General features: G+C 47.3%; 1 protein-coding gene across 1 annotated transcript in view; it reads right to left on the bottom strand.

The window, feature by feature from the left end:
• LOC107186428 overlaps window positions 1-20,149 on the bottom strand; it is a 71,931-nt gene that overhangs the window by 34,484 nt on the left and 17,298 nt on the right. The window lies entirely within an intron of this gene.

The raw sequence follows: 20,149 nt of genomic DNA, 5'->3' as shown, positions 1-20,149 counted from the left end.
TTTCGCGGCTAGCCAACGTCGTTCTTTCTCTCGGCGTCGCTCGATTTCTTGCGGCGCCACGTTCCCCCCGACTTTTGTCGCCGACGAAGAAGAAGACAAATACACCCACAACTTTACTATAATGAATGAAAATATCGACTTCTATTTTATCGAGGTCCGAATGGACAATGTTAAACAGTTATCGCGTAAAAGATTGTAAGACCAATACAGTAATTCTTCGATAAATGCGACACGAACAACGGCGTTATTTCCACTATTGGGGGTCCCCTTCTGGAACCAATCATAACAGAGTAAAAACAAATTTATCAGGGTCTGAAATCACACTAATACAATAATTATCGAATGAGGTATAATGAGATATAACAATTACGTGTCCAGCAGGGCAGTTCGTTCGACGCGTCTATGCGAATGCTCGAGGTTTTTACCAGCATCTTCGCTTAAAAACTCGATCACTAGCTCGATATCCGACAGCAGCCTGTCAATACGTGCCACCGAACAAACTCCAAAGGGGTGTCCTTGAACGGCACCATTAAGAAATGGCTGGTTTCGCGTGTACCTGAATCCGTGGCGAAATAACGGGCCGCGCCGGATCGCAGAATCGGAGAACCGGTAACGGGGTAACGCGCGAACACGCGTCTACCTTGACGAGGGTGGGGGTAAACGCGAAACGAGCGCGGCCGTAAACTGGGGTAGGCGTTCCACGTCGGGGCGAGGCGATGCAGTTGCCGCGATCCATGTCGATTTCACGATTCCAATCACGCGCTTGGCCCCGGGAGATATACGATCGCCGATCTGAAAGGGAAATCGAGCGTACGACACGCTTCCAACAGATTACCTGGACGATCGAGCAGCGGTTTTGTCCCGTCGTCGGCTGAAATCGCGGCTAGATATACCCAAGACCGGTATACCCAACTTGTCCCTCGCCGGTACAATTCTGCGTTATTTATGGCAACAAATTGAGCTCTCGTTCGGCCGTGGATGGAAAAACCAGTGCGAACAAACATCGACCGGGTTGCGCGAACCGCATACTTCCACGGTCTCGAAAACACTCGCGGATCCTCGTTTCGGTTACCGATCCTCGACCGCCATATTCTAGTTCAATTAAGCTATTCGGTGAATTCGAGGGATTCGAGGAAACTCGATTGGGCAACGAACACGGCCCGAGTCGTTCGAGGAATATTGGATAGTTATCGGGACTGTCTACTCGTGTAAATCGAAGACGGGCATCCCGAAAGGTTCTCGAATAATTCGCGCCTGACCGCGTCGCGATGTAGAGAATTCCTTGAGGGAGAAAACATTCGATGTAAATATTAGGGGTACCCATAAGTAATCAATTAATTTGCATTCATAGACAAAATTTTTTTTTTAAATAACATTTTTATTTTTTAATCGATTATATAATCACCGTCATTATCGATAACTTGTTGCCATCGTTTCTGCAAGAGTTCAATACCCCTTTTGTAAAAGTCTGGTAACTCAAAATAAAAAAATGACGTGACGAGAAAACGCAGAATACGGATTCCAAGTACATATTCACATATACGTATATGTATTATGTATCTTCTGAAATACGAGAAGTTCTGAAACGCGTGGCCTCCATTTCTGGCGGTGCCGATGTTTGAAAAACACTCCACTTGGCCGATATTGCCCGGCCGTGGACGACGTACCGTTCCACGGAAATGCTTTGCACGTTTCGAGGACTCTCGGAGCTCGACGAGAGCACGGGTCACCGGTTGACAAGCCGTTACTTCTGCCGTGACGAACGCGGAAAGAAGCCCCGTGGAATGGCGATAAACGATAAACTTCTGACGCGTCTGAATCTTAAACAACCGTGCCCCCAGCGGGTAAAATGGATCTGTGGGTCGGGCCACAGACGAGATATAAGAAGAGGCCTAACATCTTATGGGACTTGGTGTCCCACGAAAATCACGCTGGTTCTAGCGCACCTCTACTAGTATGGAATTAGTCGCGATAGGAAATTTTTAATAAAATTTTTAATGCCTTAAAGTATTCAATAGAGCCACTGAGCAAGTCAATCAGATCTGTGAATTTATTGGCTGATTTCAGGATTCGATAAATTGGATCACCTTAAATGTTATGTACGTATTATTATTATTTCAGTATCTGACGGAAATTCAAGCCACGGATCGTACCCCGAGGGTGTAGCTATTTATATAAAACCAGATCCCGGGCACAATAGCAACTTTCTACTCCTACACGTGGAGCGGTGGGGCACGGTGCACGCGTGCGTAAGTGAGTAAGTAAATGCGTTCGACCGCTTGTTGGACCGTACGATGCCCGCAGAAGCCTCGAATAAATTTACGTCGAATTTCCACGCCTTGTTTCTGTGATCTCCGAAATAACCGAAAGGATTGACCTTACGTGCGAGGAATTCCTGAAAAGCACGTTGATTTCTGGCGGAACAATGAAAAACACCGGGAAAAAGATAGGTGGAGCGGTTAACGTATAAACAAGACATAAAGACGATAAAAAGCGTTCAGATGCCAAACACTCGACGCATTCTCGAACGAATCGTTCCGCGAAGTTCCCCACACAGGAAACGGTTGGAACTCGGTCTCCCTTTCTGGACTTTGAACGAGTTATACCTACGTTTTCCCCAGTTCTGGCGCCACGTCCTCCTACACGAGCAAACCTCTTACCTGGAATGGTAAATTGCGATTCAACAGTTCGGATTTCGGTCGTCGCGAACGAATCCCTAGTTTCCAGAAGTTCTGGAAGTAATCGATCGACGAAGGATACTCGACGGAAGGCGATCTGTATCCATAGCCTCACACAAACAAGGTCACTGAGAGAGAAACCGTTTCCATCAGTTACACACTTATTCTACCGAGAAGAACGATTGCAGGGAATCAATGAGCCTGGCATCCTGTTGTCGTACAACCTTGGACTCTTTGCAAACAAAGTGTTCCCGTTTGCGTAAAGCAGCATGTTTCCGTATCTGTCACAGAGGACAGACCACTGGTATTCTTGCTCAAAGAACGACTCGTCGCAATGCGGTAAAGCCCGACGAACAAATAAAAGAACGAACACTGTCACAGGAAGGAACTGAAAAGCTGTCTGCTCTTCGTTGTAACGTTACTCTTTCCTTTCCCGTGATCCAGGATTTCTCGTGTCCCTTGTCTCGTTTCTCGAGTTCTCGAGTCGTCGAGTGGACGGCTGGGGAGCTATGGGTTTACGGAGCAGGGTAGAACGTTACACCTACTGAAAGGGATCCGTGGCTCTGTACAATAAAGGGCCCGAGTTGGAGGGTTAGACTGGCAGAAAAATCCAGGAACGCGTTGGACATGGATTTAATGCGTGCGAGGGCGGTAAATCTGGTCGCTAAAGCACCGTACGTTGTACAACCTCAGCGATCCTTGCACCGGTTCGTTTTGCACGAGGGCATTATCGGGTAGTTGGACGGGAACGAATGCCCGGAACCAAATAGAACGATGCTTCCAGAGCTGGAGAACACTCTCTGCTCGCTGAATAAACATTACCGTAGTCTTTAACACTAGAAGTACCGAAGCAGTCAAAGTAGACTGGTTCATAAACTCTTACTACAATTATTAAAATGTTATGACACTATTTTTTGAGATTCTTCGCAATTGTTATCGCAATATGTAAATAAAGAAATTCATTAACTAATCGATTTGCACTGTTCTAGTGTTAATCCGGTGGGTATTCGCTTCAGTATGCTAAAAATATTTTCTTTTTCCATAACTGTAGATCTTTAATGGATCAAGAAGTCCTATTTCGGCCGTTCTGATCCTATTCGCATTCAAACACCAACCTGGAATCCCACGTAAATGTGTTGCGAAATGTTTCGTTGCGCGGAACGAAACGCAAATGGGCCATAATCGTTAAAGGGAAAACACAATGGGGGAAACAGTCCCGACGATCTCCACGAAATCGGGGTAAAATCGGGCTCCCTTCGATCGCCCTGGGCGGGAACGAAACAGTATCGGGTCGGTCTGTTCGCCGTGCCTTGACGCGATGCTTTCAGCTGAAATTACGATGGCTGGCCTTACCTCCGGCGAACGAGCGAGCGTTTCGCGATTCGTGCGGCGGAACACACACGCGATTGTCAGCCGAAGGGTCCGAGCGGTTCGCGCGTGAGAATACCTGCCGGCCGAATCGACCGAGACGATTGCCGTGTCTCGTATCCCAGTCTCTTGCATAATGTACCGGGCCATGGGATCCGTGTGGAGAAACACTCGCGTCCCATCCCCACGTACGGTGTCGAACAAAATCGGCTTCCACTAGGGGAAAAATCGGAGCAAAAGAAAAGTCTTCTACCACTTGGTAAATTTATTCCAGGTAGTGAAATAAATGTTAAACCGAATGTTAATTTGGGAGTTTATCGAAGAAGGAGGATCAGAGGGTGCCATTATGCGCCGGAATTATCAGTCGCGTCTCCGCGTTTCGCATTTACGGCTTCGCGGCAGATCCTCCATTTCTCGATCCTTTTTTATGCCCCGAACATCGACGGCTTCTTCACGCCCGGCCAGTTCTCGACTGTTTTCTTCACGCCAGGATTTACCGTAACAGCCTGTACATACGTACAGGAGATCGACCTACTGTCGAGAAACCTTAGATCGCCTCTACCACGTCGGTTTCGCCGATAATGGCGTAAATAATGTCGAATCGAGTTGAATCGAGTCGAATCGAGTCAGGATTAAGTACTGCAAATGGGTCACTCGTGATGTGATTTGGAACAATTTTTTCCTTAAGAAAAATGTTATATCCTAGCCACGCTCGGAAGCCTGTCTGTTTCCGTTCTCTAACGGGAAATCAAAACTTTACAGATCAGTCTCTGTTGCAATATTTGTGCTTCCAAGGCAAACGCTGCATCCAATGCAATGATCGTGTGTAACCGTGCAGACATCCTGGATCGTTGGCTTAATCAACGACCAATCGATCGTCCACCATCAATACTGTATTAATCAATGGAATCAATCGACTGTTCGCTGTTCATTATCCTCTCCACTGACGAGAATGATCGTCCCCCGATCCAGTCCTTCTCGCCGAGCTGTTTACGCTCCTGCCCGACATCCGACATACGTAATCAGAGATACTAGGGAACGCAGACCCACAGAGATGCCGATTTACGTGCGTCTCGCGAGGTAAAAGGACGTCGTAATTCCGAGCCATGGCTGAAAGAACGAGGGCCCGCACCCTAGCTTCCCATTCACGGCCGTTTCGTTTTCATTCACCGTTTCTTACTTCCTTCAATTTGCTCGCGTTGTGCCTACCTTTTTGCTTGGCCGCGCGGGAAACGCGCGAGCGCTTTTGGTAACGAAGCAATTAAAGTCGAGTTCCGGGGCACGCCGTCCGGCCAAACCTAACCTTTCCCGAAAAACGCCACCGACGTGGAGTTTCTCTTTCGTTTAGTCATAACCCGATTCTCTGATTGCCAATTAACCTCCCCGAGCAAAAGAGCAACGTCTCTTTCGCGTTGATCTGTAATGAACGAAAGGGGCCTTCTGACTGGATTTGAAAAACGTTCCGCTACACCCCTATTATTATTGTTTTTGATCCAATGATCTAGGTGCTCGTCTACCTCGATAGCGAATCCCGCTTTAATAGCTGTGCGAACGAATAATTCAGACAGCGGACGTGGCAACGATCCAATTCGCGAAGGTTTACCCGCCCACGTGTTTCATCGCGGAATTATGTCTCCGGTTGATGGCCGTCACGAGTGCCGGGTTTTCCCTCGACAACGGCCACGTTCGAATTAAATAAAAATGTTTTTGTGCCAGTTTCGCGTTCGCTGGCTGCGCGTCTCGAGGCAATTAAAATCCCCCACCCGCCAGGCACATCGTAACGCGCAACGCTCCAGTTCGCTGGTACTCCCGTAAAAAGAAAGCTAGCGTCCAGAGGATATAGTTTTTATACGACGCATTATGTTCTCAGTTGCCCGATTTTCGAGGGAAGGCGCCGCCAGTATGGTCGTTTAATTGCGAGCAGAAGGGAAACGGGACGCGTGTTCGTAGTTACGCCCCCTGTTCCCCGTGACCGTCGACGAGACATCCCTTCACGACTGTCTAGATACGTATATATGTATACATACTTACTTACTACTTATACAGGATGAATCGTAACCATAAACGTGACAACGATAGAAAACTGACACCACTTCTCTCTCCGTCACATACATAGACTACTTGGTTATCACTAGTTATCATTAGTCTTAATTTGTTATCACTAGTTCGTGGTTAATGGTTGTTAGTGGCGGTTAGGTATGGGTTAGCGGGCGTTGGTGGTTAGTGGTGGTTACTCTTGGTGATAACTAGTGATAACTAGTGATACCGAAGTAAGAACTAGTGATACTAAAGTAATAACTATGTAACTTGTGAGGTGATTTGGAACAAGTTTTTCTTTAGCAAAAACCCCGACTAATCAGAACGGGAGTCTGCCGACCGAGCTCCCACGATAGCATTCGTAACAACCATTTCGCCGCTCGTTCTCTACGGTCACATACAAACGTCGTCGACGTTCGTCGTCTTCAACGCGGAAACGTCAATTACGCCAATTTACGCTCGCTCGATTTCGAATCGTTTAATGTACACAGAGACCGTCATGAAGGTTCATCGGACCGTTTAACGCGGCCAATTATACCCGCGAATCGATATCCGATCGGTGCACGGTCCACGAAACGATATGCAGCCACGCGACAGCTTTACCAATACTCGCTTCGACGGCGTTTCTAACAGGTTACAATTGCATTGTGGCAACTTTCTCCGATAATAGCTGCGCCACGTCGCCGAGAAACAGTGGGTACGATCCGCGTTTGAACGTCAAAGATTCTCATTATTCGTCACGGAGGAAGGAATATTCGATTCGCGAGAATGTTCGTTCGACGATACACTCCAAATCGGAGAACGATACGATCCACACGAAACTACAACTATGTAACACGCTTGTCGATATCCAATCGTGATGAATTAAATACTCTATCAACTCCGAAAGCTTTTCCCGAGTTTCGTGGCTGCGCGATATCAAGCACGGTACACCCAGAAGTCGAGACCACGTTGTCGCACGACCGAACGTTACGTTAATTAATTAAACTTCGTCCTTTGTACCGAGCGTACAAACGTTAGTTTCCGCCCAAACGGATCGTGGAAAAGGTAAAATCTGCTTGCACGTTGTCGTAATTCATTATTCCGTGAAGTTACCTAGACAAAAGAAAAGTCGTAGGTGTGCAATCGTTCGAAAGCAGAGTCCGGACGTCCCACGGCTCCCCGACGTCGGTAATTAAATGGACCGACGTAATTGAAATTACCAGGCCAGCAGCGTAGCGTTCCGTTCACAGTTTCGCGATAACAAATACAATAAAACTGAGAGACACGAGGAGACACCGTTGTCCCAGTTTCCAGGATTCCACTTCCGTTCTGAAATCGGCCTTCGTACGCCACGCTGAAACAGGAAACACAAACGACTCGCTCGTTCGTTTCTCGAAGCGAATTTTCACGCTTTACGACACGAATATCGGATCTGACTGTGACGACTCTACTTAACGAAATTTACTTTTCAAATTATTATTTTGAACTTTTGAACTATTGAATGGATTTATGGCAAGTTTCTATATATAGAAATGATGAACTTTGCATTAACTCCCCTATGTGATGAACTTCACACTGTTTTAAAAATATGAACTTAATATCATTTTTACACTATTTCGTACCTATATTAAAAACTAGTCAACTTAGAAGGAAATAATTTTTACCATCGGAAAGACTGAAATATTTGATACGGGAATCATGTAAAATGTCATTTGTTTAAAAAGTAAATGTAATACACTCCGGCTCTGGAATCCAGGTATAATATAATACAATAACCCTGACTTGTGCCACCGCACTTTCCCCTCACCGCCGCGAAACTCGTTCCTTCTCTCTATTCACTTCCTGCTCGAGATCCGTGATGTATCTTATACGATCGTTCGTCGGTACTTACTTAAACGAGACAGAAAAAATCAATCGATTCCGTCGACGCCACGCGATATAAACGACGATTCTTGCCTGAGCCCGGAATCGTCGTCTCTTCTCAGCCGCGCTCGCGGAGAAAACGGAAAAAGGCGGAGGGACACGCAACGCTCGGTTAATAGCGGGTCCAGCCGTATCGGCGATGAGCCTCGAAACAATACGGCCGAAGAAAGTCGAAGATGTTGGCGCGATCGATCGACTCCGGGGACGGTCTTCCGGCAAGTTTTTATCCGTGGCTCGAATATACTTCGGTCCGTTTCAGAATTTAAAACGACCCGCGGACGAGTCGACGGAAAAAAAACCGGCGGCGAAAGATATTTCTCGATTGTCTTCCGCAAAATCGTCTCGGTTCGTCGTTGCGTCGGTAGTTGTTCGGCTCGAAAAGCCGTGAGAAATGGACCTTTTCGGAGAGACGACGCTGCGCGCCGTTCTGGTTGGGGCAAGAAACTCGACGGACTGGTTCTTCCGTTTGTTTTTATCCTCGCCGCAACTCCTTCCCGAAAGACGGTCCGTTTGCTCGAATTTTAATAGGACCCTTTGTCCCTCCCCACTTCTTGTCCGTGGTAGACACCTTGCCGGGATCGAGTGACCCTTCGGACACCTCGAGTACCCAGCAGGTATCGTGTCTTTCGGATGCGGTTATGCAGCGGGAACATCTTCATCGTGCTGCTATATTCAAACAATAAACAATACCAGTGTTTGCATACATATAGATAGGTACATATACAGGATATTCCGCTTAAAACAAGCAATCAAATATATTTTCTATCTGTTCAGTAATTTAAATGGTTTCAAGAGACGAATCGGATGGTGGACAAAATTATATAATTGAATTAAACATTTTTAAAGTTCAAGGTTATTTCAAGGTCATACCATTATACATGAATAAATGCATAATAATGAGACCATTTAAATTACGTAAAAAATATTTTTCGTACGATAGAGGAAATATTTAGGTGGCCTGTTTTAAGCGGAACACTCTGTATGCAGTATACATTTGTCATTCCGTCAGCTTTCCGAATATTAATGCTCGTCGTGCCCATTGTGGAAGAAATCCTAGAAAAATTCACGGAAAGTTTCGCTGAAGAGGAAGCAAACTTGCCCGCGTCGACGACGCAACGCTCGGATAGTTATATGATCCCCTGAGATATTTGGCTACCAATGATAACCACGTTACGAGAATCCCACGCAATTAGGAGACGCTTCCAGGATTTCAGTTTTCCCGAAGGTTCCCCGAGATTATCGGTCGGGTTTCAAGTTCCCCTGGAGTTCGACAGCATTACGTGCCGCGACAGGCAACTGCAAGGTTTGAGAATCCGACCGATCTGATCGCCAGACTTCCGGCTAACTCCCTCAGCTTTCGCAAGTTTTCCCGTCCGCGAAAGACTATCTTGTCGACGCCGGGGAGAGAAAAGTTTCCATAAAGGAATTATGGAGATTAATGTTGAACGTGTTCGCTTTAAGGAGGAGTGCCGCGTACACGATCGATGGCACCGTAATCCTTCCTATAAATACCTGTACACAGTAGTAAACGCATACACGTTCGATGAGGTAAACGCTTCTTATCGAAATTTTACGTTTTTTCTAAAGGTTATATATTAATATCAGCAAACTAGTATTTCACGTTGAGTAAAAAAAAGATTAATATTTCTGTTTGTTGAATCCATTTTCATATCGTCACCATGGGAAGGGGTTAACACCGCTAAACTCGGCTAAACAATCTCCGGAGATGAGCGAAAGGAAACCAGACCGCGTGAAACGCTGACAAAATATTACTCTATCGGTCCAATCGGGGAAAAAAGCGATCGAGGAGAAGAAAGTCGGATGGAAATTCGCGGTCGTACCTGTCGAGGAATATCTTCTGAGAAACGCGTCACGCTTTGCTTCCGATCAATTTCGAGTAGTATATTACGATTTAATTACATCCGATTATTGGTCTAACCCTCCTCCCTCGACCCACTTCTGCGTGACACCGAAAGCGCGATTTACGCGCGGGAAGTACCCACACGATCCAACTCGGCTTCCGCTAGGGGAAAAAGTGGCATAAAAGTAAGGACGTACTACCACTTGGCAAATGTAATTTATGTACTGAAATAATGTTAAAATGAATCCCTACGTCATTTTTTCTCCTAGCGGAAGTTTACTGGTGAGGGTACATGGAATGTATATTCCAACTTTCAATCTATTGTTGCTCGCCAATACCTATGATATATATGTATGTATGTATACCTATTTTTGTTCAAAGCTTACCGTGGATAGGATATTCCACGATATTTAAACAGACCGGTTAATCAAAGCTTGATAACGAGAGTTCCTTAACGTGTCTCCTGTGCAATTCCTATCGAAACATCGCTTTGATCGCACAGGAATTAAAGTATCGTCGAAAATTCATCCGTCGCGATCCTAGAAGGGCCGAGCCTTGGCTTCGCATGGCTTCCTCGATAGATTGAATGTCGTGGAACAGATATCTGGTTCCGGTTCAGACGATCCAGAGAAGAGGTAAAAGAAACGAAAAAACAGCTGGAAGAGTGAAAGAGATTGGCGGATATCCGAGGAAGCGTTTCCCGTTTGGTAGGATCGGTTGCGAGCAAGGGAAAGGAAAGGGAAGGAAAGGAAAGGAAAAGAAATAAAAGGAAAGGGATACGACCACGTAGACTCTACGTCGTAGAGTGTCGTAGAGAGATGAGAAACGGGTGACGGGTAAACGTTATTGCGCTTCGAGAGCCTACGGGGGGCGGAGTACATCGAGAAAAAAAAGAAGTAGCAAAAATAAAGTAGCGGCTTTTTAAAATTGAAAATCTGGCCGTGGCAGCTAGCGATACAACACTTCCATATAGAACGATACGACTTCTCGCTCCAATAATTGCAGTCCCGGGATTAATTCGTCGCCAGTCGCATTTACAATGCAAAATCAGTTATCCGCCGTTGGCGAGCTGCAGCCACGTTCGATTTAACGAACCGTAAAATTTCTCCATCGAGGATCGGATGGGGCTCGATGGATCGTGCTGTCGTGCTCGACTTTCTAAGATCCCTTTCCCTCTGGCCGCGACGGCGGTGACGACGGCCTCGCGGAAGAAAAAGAAAGAACCAGATAAATCTGATACAGATCTTCAAAGAACCCATATCAAGCATCATATGGAAAAGAACACTTTATAAAATTATCATCGAACGTAAAAGGCGAAACGGATTCTACTTGCATAGTTTGCCGATCGCATCGTTGTAACCGAGGAACGCGGAAGTCGTGGACCATGGAAACGAGGTCACGCAAAATGTACATATGTTTGTCTCAAGTTTCTTTTTGTCTTTTCGTCCCTGCGAAAAAAGGGCCGCGTGTTACGATACACCTCTTGTCCAATTCATTCTGTCAAGCGTCCAAACGATTTCGTATGCAGATGCGTCGCGAAGTCGTGGCCATTTCGATTACGTCCGCGAGAAAACCTGTTCCCCGGATTTGTTCCGGGACGGGTTTCCGTTTCCCGACTCGTTAAGGTGACACCGCTTTGCGTCCCCGTCCCCGTCCCGCGGCCACAAAAGTGCATAAGCCTGTTGCAGTCTGTCCGTTCTAGCTCCTCTTTTCCTCGTGTATCCCTCGGCTTTCGTCCTGCTCTCCCGCCACCTCGAGGCGCGTCTTTTATCTGCCGTCGCCCGTCGACTCTCGAGCCGTCACTTTTAAACTCGTTTACCGCTACCTATGTAGGATAACGTATGCGTAACTTCGTTAACAAACCCGACACGCCAAGCAACGCAGAGTCACGCATTTCCTCCAAATTGTGTACTTCCCACGAAATTGGCCCGAACATTTTGAACCTGTTCCACACGGCGTAATAAATCCATCCAGAGTCTCGGTTCAAGGCAAATATCGCGGCGGCTGAATACGCTGGGAACCGAGCCACCGGAGCAGCATTTTAAAAAGTAATTAGACCGAGTCTTTCGTGCCTTGCCGTTGCCGCTTCTTCATACCGACTCCTTGGACTAACTTCCAGATTATTCAGACGTTCCAGTGGCCTCCGGTGATATACATACATACACAGTTAAACACGAACCAACGATTTAATACGACGATTTAGTTAACCCGAACTTGACGGGGTGACGTACGACAAATTAACGGAGAAAGATTGATGTTATCCAAGGGTGGGTCATTTCGTTCGGCGTTGATTTCGAAGTAATCGACGGGAAATTTTTTTCTCAGAATCAGGAGATCTTCGATCGATTTGAAATTAGACAGCCAATCACGAGACTGTCTTATTCGCGAACACGACGCAACCAGGACCGTCGTTGAGGAACGCTTTCACAGTGGGGGCGGAGTGGAGTGACACGGCAAGAAAGAAACACGATGGGAATATTGACGCGGCTCCTCCAGCGTGCGGCCGTATCGCGCGATCGCGACCGTACAATGGCTCGACAATGAATTACACTCCGTGGTAACGCGTAATACCAAGAAATAACGCGGGTGTCCGGCTCGCAGGCCGGCCGTAAATAATAATAGAGTTAATGTTGCGTCCGACTGGCCCTAGACGATTTATCAAAGCGAGCACGCACACCTTCGCTTCTACACGATCCATGGTAAAGACAACGACAGACAACAACCAGATAAATCCCGTATCTTCGAGCTTACGTGGCGCAAGCAGGAAGCAGGGCAGTGAGCGAGCGAGAGAGTGAGAGAGAGAAAGAAATAGTAGGTTAACTCTCACCAGAGGAGGAGAGACTTGAAGAATTAATGGTGCAGTTATTCGAAGGAGACGGTAATTAAAATATCATCGTCTCTGTTCGAGCTGCGATCTTAAATTTAACATCCGCCTCGGACAGGATCAGTGGGTCAAGGCCGGCAACGAGCGTTTATTCGCGCAGCCGGCTTTCCAGTCGATATTATTTACTCTGGAATCGTACCTCTGCGACTCGGGAGCCCGCCGAGGTCGAGGTCGCCGCAGCTACAATACCTGGACGGTGTTACAGCTTCGGGAACCGTGGTGGGGAATAGAAACTGCGACTGACAATGAGAAATCAGAAGAGCAGAATAACGTAATCTGTTCCACTGATCTCATTGTAGAATAAATCTTCGAAAAAGCAGCTGTAATGTTGAAAATCGAACGTGCATCCAATCCGAAATCGGTCGATAGGACAATGAATGAGGAAACGAACGTAAGTACCTACTGACAGTAAAACTGTTATCGTGGAAGCTGAACACTAAACCTAACGAATCCTTCAAAAAGGTGAATATCCCCGCGTCTAATGCAGGGTCTGCTAGGTAGCCTTACTGACGAGTCTACTAGCAGGCCCTGGACGAAACGCTCCCTCTCCTTTTCTTTTCACATTTTTTCAGCCACCAGATTGCTGCCAAAGTGTTAAAGCAGAGACGCAGGAGGAAAAGAAACGAACCGAGAGTTGGGGAGAGACAACCAGGGCATGGTAGCTCGTAGAGCCAGCTCAAAGACATCAGTTGCAATTGCGGTGGCTGCGATTCGTTCTCTCCCACAGCCGCGGCACGTCGCTAGAGAGTGGGTGTTCGAGAGGCAGGAAAAGTGAAAGCCTCGGCGCGTAACGATCTAAACTATATCTCGTTTTAGAGATAGTCAGACCGAAAACAGAGACGGAGCGACTAGTCGCGGAGAGTGGCAGAAGGAAGAGAGATGAGGCGAGCTCAGAGGTATATCGGCGAAAGAGAAAGAGGGAACGATCTGCACTTCTGAACTATCGGGACGAATGTAGACCACGGGAGGGTGTCGCAACGTCTGCCTCCTTCACCGACTCCTACGCTTCTTTCTTCGGCGTCCACGGGGATCTAGCTTTTGTCGAGGCCAGGCGTCTCTCTTCGTTGGATACCCGCGAGCGTACAACGCTGTGAAAATACAAACCGGCGTAATGGAAGGTGGAGCCGTTGCGTTTACGTAATCGGGTCGACTTGAAGAAATGGTGGACCATCGTTCAACCGTTCGCAAAGCTTCGATGTTCTAAAGGAATACGAGTTGGTTTCGCAAAGAACGGTTCCCACCGTATAATGAGAGGTTTCGACGCTCATACGCACTGCATCCGCGCCACGCCAAAGCAGCCTCGGGGCTCATGCCTGTAGGTTGGACACGCACGTGCGCGTAACAAAGGAGATTCACACGGTCCGATACAGACTGTTTTCAGGAAGGAAGTCGTGCGTGCCGACTGGACATTGACTTTCTCGGGCTTCAGACGAGGGCGTAGTCCGAACAGTTGTTATAAAGTTTAATAAATCGATACCCATCACATAACGCCTTAAAGACGCCTATTTTACGGTTATTTTAGGTACTGTATTGAAAAATCCATTATTTCGTAAATGAATTACTGGAATCCAAATCCTTCATAAACGGGGCGAAATCGATTTACATGCAAAGTTGCTCGCGATAAACTCTTGAGTTGTTTGTGGTAAAGACACTTTTGCTCGTAGACAATTAAATTGATATCTAGGCTTGCCACGAGCATCATTTCTATTTGTCGTACTCCGATGCATAACAACGCTCAAGGATACTCCATCGATTCGCGGGGAATAACGGGCAAACGAACGGAAGTGAAAGTTTCTCCGAGGGACGAACGGTACGAAAGAAACAAAAGCGTGGAACAAAGAGAAGGACGAGAAGGAAGGGGTGGGAGCAGGGGGAGGAGAAGGAGGAGGCGCATGGAGCAAGGATCGAAGAGAGCAAGCGAAACGTGAAGAACAGGGACGCGGCGAGGTCGTTCGTTTTCTAGTCGGTCGTGCGATTCGCGATACAAACGTATCGCGATCGCAATTAAGCCGCGTTCTCTTTTAACGGACGCGACGATAGCGTTTACTTTCGATGCGTTTCGCGCTCTGGACACCCGGTGTAATTAACGCCCGTCTAGACGGGAACGGACGGACACGGTGCAACATTTGAATACGCGAAAGTGTCACCCGAAGGGATATCACGGATCGGCCGTCGAGATCTAATTAACCGAGAGATCGACCGGTTCTAGGGATTCAAGAACCAACCGATGATTATCACTGCGTTTGCCATCCCATTCAAGGAATACAAAAGAGCAACGACTGATCGGAAGATACAAATTGAAGTCGAGTTACCGTGGATGGATTGCAAAATATTCGACTACGGTCTGATGGAAGGAAACGAGACGAGACAAGATGGGACGCATCGCGAGGCGTCCTCGGAGAGGAAAAATTCCTATGCTGACGCGAGCGACCGGAACAACGCCGCCGACAAGATAGAATCGCGACGTTGTTAAACGCTATCAGGCTTATCCAGTTTATCTCGGGCGGCAGGAGTTAGCGGACGCGAGCACGCGCCGCGGCTAAAGAGACAAGATAATATAAAGAGAGGGAGATTTAACGCCGGTGTGCCTGGCGTGCTCGAGTAATACAGGAACTGATCGAACACGAGTCCACCGGTTATTTATGACCGGTGTTCACCGTCAGCGAATCTAAAGCTGGCCGGCCGGTTAGCTGGCTGGCTGGATTGAGAGCTCAAACCTGTCGATGAAGGGCATGGATGAATGAAAAAATCTATCCTCGAGATGTTACATGTAGGTCCGCATTGATTAAACGAGCAGGAAAAATGGGAATCATTACTCCCTAAAGACTCCCTAAAGCTGGCATTAATCATCGGCAATCATTCTCTAGCCGAATTGCATTATTAAAACATTTAATGCTTTATATTTTCCCATCGGAGTTCTGCACTGTACGGCGGTTAATTGAAAATTAAGAATTCAATGGGTCTCGAATGTTTCATGACGCGCAACACCTCTGCTGACCACGGTACTGCGTGTTACGCCTCCGCTCGGGGTCGAGGGAATCTCGAAGAATCGCCGTAATTTCCGCCGCAAGTGGGCTTCTATTAAAATTCCTCGGTTCGAGGCTGATATTTCCAAGTTTAAATTGGGTTATCTCGTCCTTCAGAGGCACGGTGCAGCCTCCCGCGAAATGGAAGAAGCTTTTCTTCTTCTTTTTGCCATTTCCACCGAGTTACGTGCTCCAAAGGCGCGGACGTTCTTCGATATATTTTAATTTAAACGGGGGCTTCTATCTGTCGGCCGTGTTTTCTCGGCGAGGTTGCTCGAAATGAGGGCCGAATATTTATACCTCTCTCGTGTTTCTCGAATTCCCGGAGAGCGAAGCGAAACGGAGCGGAACGGACCGCTGCGGTATCGAAACCAGATAGATTCGTGAACTCCAAACACGTTCGTGTGAAGAAACTCCAAAGTTATTGCGAATCCATATTATCTTGTGATTTAATTACATAGCGACGTGGTAAAATTAACAGGAATTCTATAAAAAAAAAAAAAGACGGAGTAGGTAGAGGAGGATTGCACACTTCCCAGACCATCCTTGTTTGATTCTGATTAATTCCTCGAATCGTGGCGCGACCGCGCGTAATTTATGCGTATAAAATTCTGCGGTAGCCGATAGCCAACCCCGCCAGCCAATCCGCATCGTTTTCCCTTTCATCGGGGGCGTACATATATTCGTACATACGTAGGTACATGCATACATATATGTATACCATTGGATTCTCACCGAAGGAATCAGGTCCTGCGTTGGTTAATCCGTGATCTCTATTCGCGTATACTTACAGTGTCGTTTCACGAAACGATGACCCATCCGCGAACACGCGGAAGACACGGAACACTCGGAAGGGATGAACGGAGTATGCGAAGTGACGGAGACGGAGACAGAGGCGCGGAAGAAGAAAGAAACCGCGGATAGATCACGTATGAGGTAGATTGCGGGGTACGGGCCAATCATGGAATCAGGTACAAGCACAGCACCAGACGGTGTACCGTAGAATACGTCTTATTATAGAACCCATGGGGTTCCAGAGGCCGTTCCGCGGACGGGGAACGCGAAACAAGGATAGAGACGAAAATAAAAAGAACGCCAGGGAACAAGCGAGAAGAGAAACGAGTATATTGCCAAGGGTGTGTCTGCCGACCTACGAGGTCAACATTGTTACCATCATTATTGGTACGAGGTCTGGACGCTGCATTCTCCCTCTAACCTCCGCCCCTCTTACCTTTTCCTCTTCCCGCGTTAGACTTTTCCAACAGCCACTCCGTCCAGAGGCGCTTCCACGCTTCGGAAAGGAGAAAGAAAGAAAGACAGAGCGAGAAAGTGAATGGGGGAGGGGGGGGGGCGCAATAAATTTTCCTGACTTCACGAGCTGTCCCTGTATTTTCTTTATCCATCGCGAAACCGATACACACAGGCGTATACCCGTGGCGTACAATGATACTGGAAAAAGCGTGGGATGATATATCCCCGCTGCCGTGCAATTAATTATTCGCCTTTTTCTTATAGTCCTATAGCGCGGCGGGATTAACGCTGCTATCTACGCGTTACTATCTAATTGGTAAACGCAACGGAAACGCTGGCGAGATGTGCATATGTGTACTACACCTATATATACTTACATATGTACCTATACATAGACAGTACCTGAAGAACTTTCGATTCGTTCGGTCGCCGTGCCGCGACGGTCCGTCGCGATCTCTGTTGCGAGCAGGGCGATTTACGCGCAATGCTTTTCGTTTCTCTCGATGATATTGATATGCATTTCAAACGGTGGAAAAGTTTCTACGTAAACGTGATCTGATTCATAGGTTGAACCACAGACGAGACATAAGAATAGACCTAACATAATTTATTCTTTTATCTCGTCTGTGATTGAACTCATAAATTGAAGACCATTCGAATTTTAAAAGGAAGAAAATTATAAGTATTCCTCCGTACGTAACGGCAATTCTCTCCTGTTTTATATGTCTGCCTCCCGATCGTTTCCCCTCGTTTTCCGTTTCGTAGTTCCAAGGAAGTGCCACGGATTCGGCTGTAACGACGCAGACGCGTCGTTAAACATTTTTCATTTCCGACGAACGGACACGAAAGTACGTCTTGCAGTGCGCTTGCAATTTATCGTCCGCGCGGCAAATACATAATCTATCACGGCAGATAAGCCCGGATTAGTTCCCTTAAGCCTTATCCGAACCTCGTATCTCCTTGGCGCGTAGCGATGAACATTCTCTTCTCTGTTGCAAACATCTCTTCTCCCCTTGGCCTCACGATCCTCTGCTCGCTCGTTGCAGTCGGTGTCCTCCCTAGCTCCGTGAAATCCCCGTGGAAGGAAGACGCACAAACAAGTCGCGGATTTCGCGAAAGATCCCAACGGAGCGTCTATCCGGATGAGAATGATAAGCGAAGATCGCCTCGAGGGATCGTTCCCGTTCTCCGTTTTGTTTCGCTACTTTCGGCTGTGACCTGTGATGCGTCGAAAATGGAACGGAATTCGTGAGACATCGTGAGAGGTTAATTAATTTGAAAATCCGTTAACTAGGATTACGAAGAACGAGTGAACAAAGTCAGTTCGCGACTGGTGTCCCGAAAATGATTGGTACGATGCGGCTTGGGAGAAAGTAACTACCGATATACGGTATTTGTTAAATTGTTTTTTAGACACGTGAAGTGAATTTATGTAACAACAAAATTCTGTGTGCGACCCTTATATTTGAATGGTGATCTCTAGTTTTTACATGACTTACACTGGAGCGAAACTTCTGACCGGAAGAGACCAATTAATTTGAGTGCTCGTTGGATCGTTAATGGGGGTAAGTGCCTGCAGTCCCGTAACCCCCATTTTATTATAGCTAAACATCCCCAGTGGCTAGTTGAACTATGTAGAACAACAGGGACGCTTAATACGTTAAACAATTTACGGGATATGATGCGGGGCTCGTTTACATTCGGTGCACCGAACGAAACGTAATTATCTTGCTAACGCGAGCCACCACCCCTTCCACTCTGCATCGACGCATGGAAAACACGGGGCGAGATGATCGTGTGTCAACTAACGCCACGATTCTAATTGCACGTGTGTTAAATGGCCGTGACCGTTCCACGAGCGCAAATCATCATTAAAAAGAAGAACAAGAAGGGGAAGAGGAGGAAACCGAAAGCGGTAAAAAAAAAAAAGAGGGGCGGTTAGGGTGCAGGAGGATATTCAAGGTTGAATCGCGAGCGTACCGAGACGCAATGGAAGCACGCGCGAATGTGTGGGTAGGTAAGGTCACGCGAGGCGCGCAGAAATAAAAGGAAAGAGAAGGAATCTCGCAGGGAATGAAAGCAAGTCGTGCTGTGCCGTGGCAAGCCGAGCCACGCTAGCGAGAAACGCGGGAAGGTAATGGCGGTGGGTGGTGGTTGGTGGTTGGTGGTTGGTGCGCCATGAACCTTAGTGGCTATATCGATTGTGTGTGCACCCGTGGAGCCAACCCCAGGCGCCTTCTGGTCTGTCGCCCTTGACACCCGTTTCCGTACACGGCGACAGCCAAAAATGAGCAAACTCGTGTCGGGAAACGGGAGCAGGGTTAAAAATGAGGGAGAAGAAAAAGGGAGGGCGTGAGAATGGATGGCCGTGGAGGTGGACGGAAATGCGGGGAGGCGATACGATGATACAGGCGCACGTAAATAATTCCCACTCTTCGCGGACGATGCGCAGACGATACATAATAAGCAAGCTCGTGCCGAACATTTTACCAAAATCCTGGAAACTCGTTTATCAGCTATAGTAGTCACGACCAGGGGTTCGTTCTCGTGCGTGTGGCACGCGATTCAACACGGTTACTTTATTTTTCGATACCCGTGCATGTGACGCTAAATTCGGCTACGACCGTCGATCGCGTCGAAAATATAAGAAACCATTGTTAAACAATGAGAAAACCGATCGTGATTTGTACGTACACACTTTGATACTCGCTACCGCAACTCGCTACTTCCCGATCCGAACAGTTTCTCGATCTCAAGTAAGAACGGTGCATCGATCGCAGCTTCCGTCGTTCGCTAGGGCATTTATGACCTTTGGGGAGCAGTTCTCGCACGATGCCAAGGAAACAGGCAGATCTTCGTAACGCCGGTCGTAATTCAAAGACGGTAACGCAACGAACGACAGATACGATCAAGCCGTTGTTGGGACGAGCTCGAACGGGAAATGAAGACGAGTAAAAGAGACGCGCCGGCATAAATCTCAGCCCTGGGGAATCCTCGTGAAACTCGCTTTAGAATAGCAGAATGCAGAAAAGAAACGCATTCGCATTTCAGGAAAAAAAAAATTAACTCGAAAGCAGGATCATCAAAGTGCTAGGAATATATCGACCCGAAGAAACGCATCGAATGAGGACGATCGTAA

This window comes from Dufourea novaeangliae, unplaced genomic scaffold (assembly GCF_001272555.1).
Source record: "Dufourea novaeangliae isolate 0120121106 unplaced genomic scaffold, ASM127255v1 scaffold88, whole genome shotgun sequence".
Lineage (NCBI taxonomy): Eukaryota > Metazoa > Arthropoda > Insecta > Hymenoptera > Halictidae > Dufourea > Dufourea novaeangliae.
Note: the sequence above shows the minus strand (reverse complement) of the source record. Positions and strands in the feature narration are given on the sequence as shown.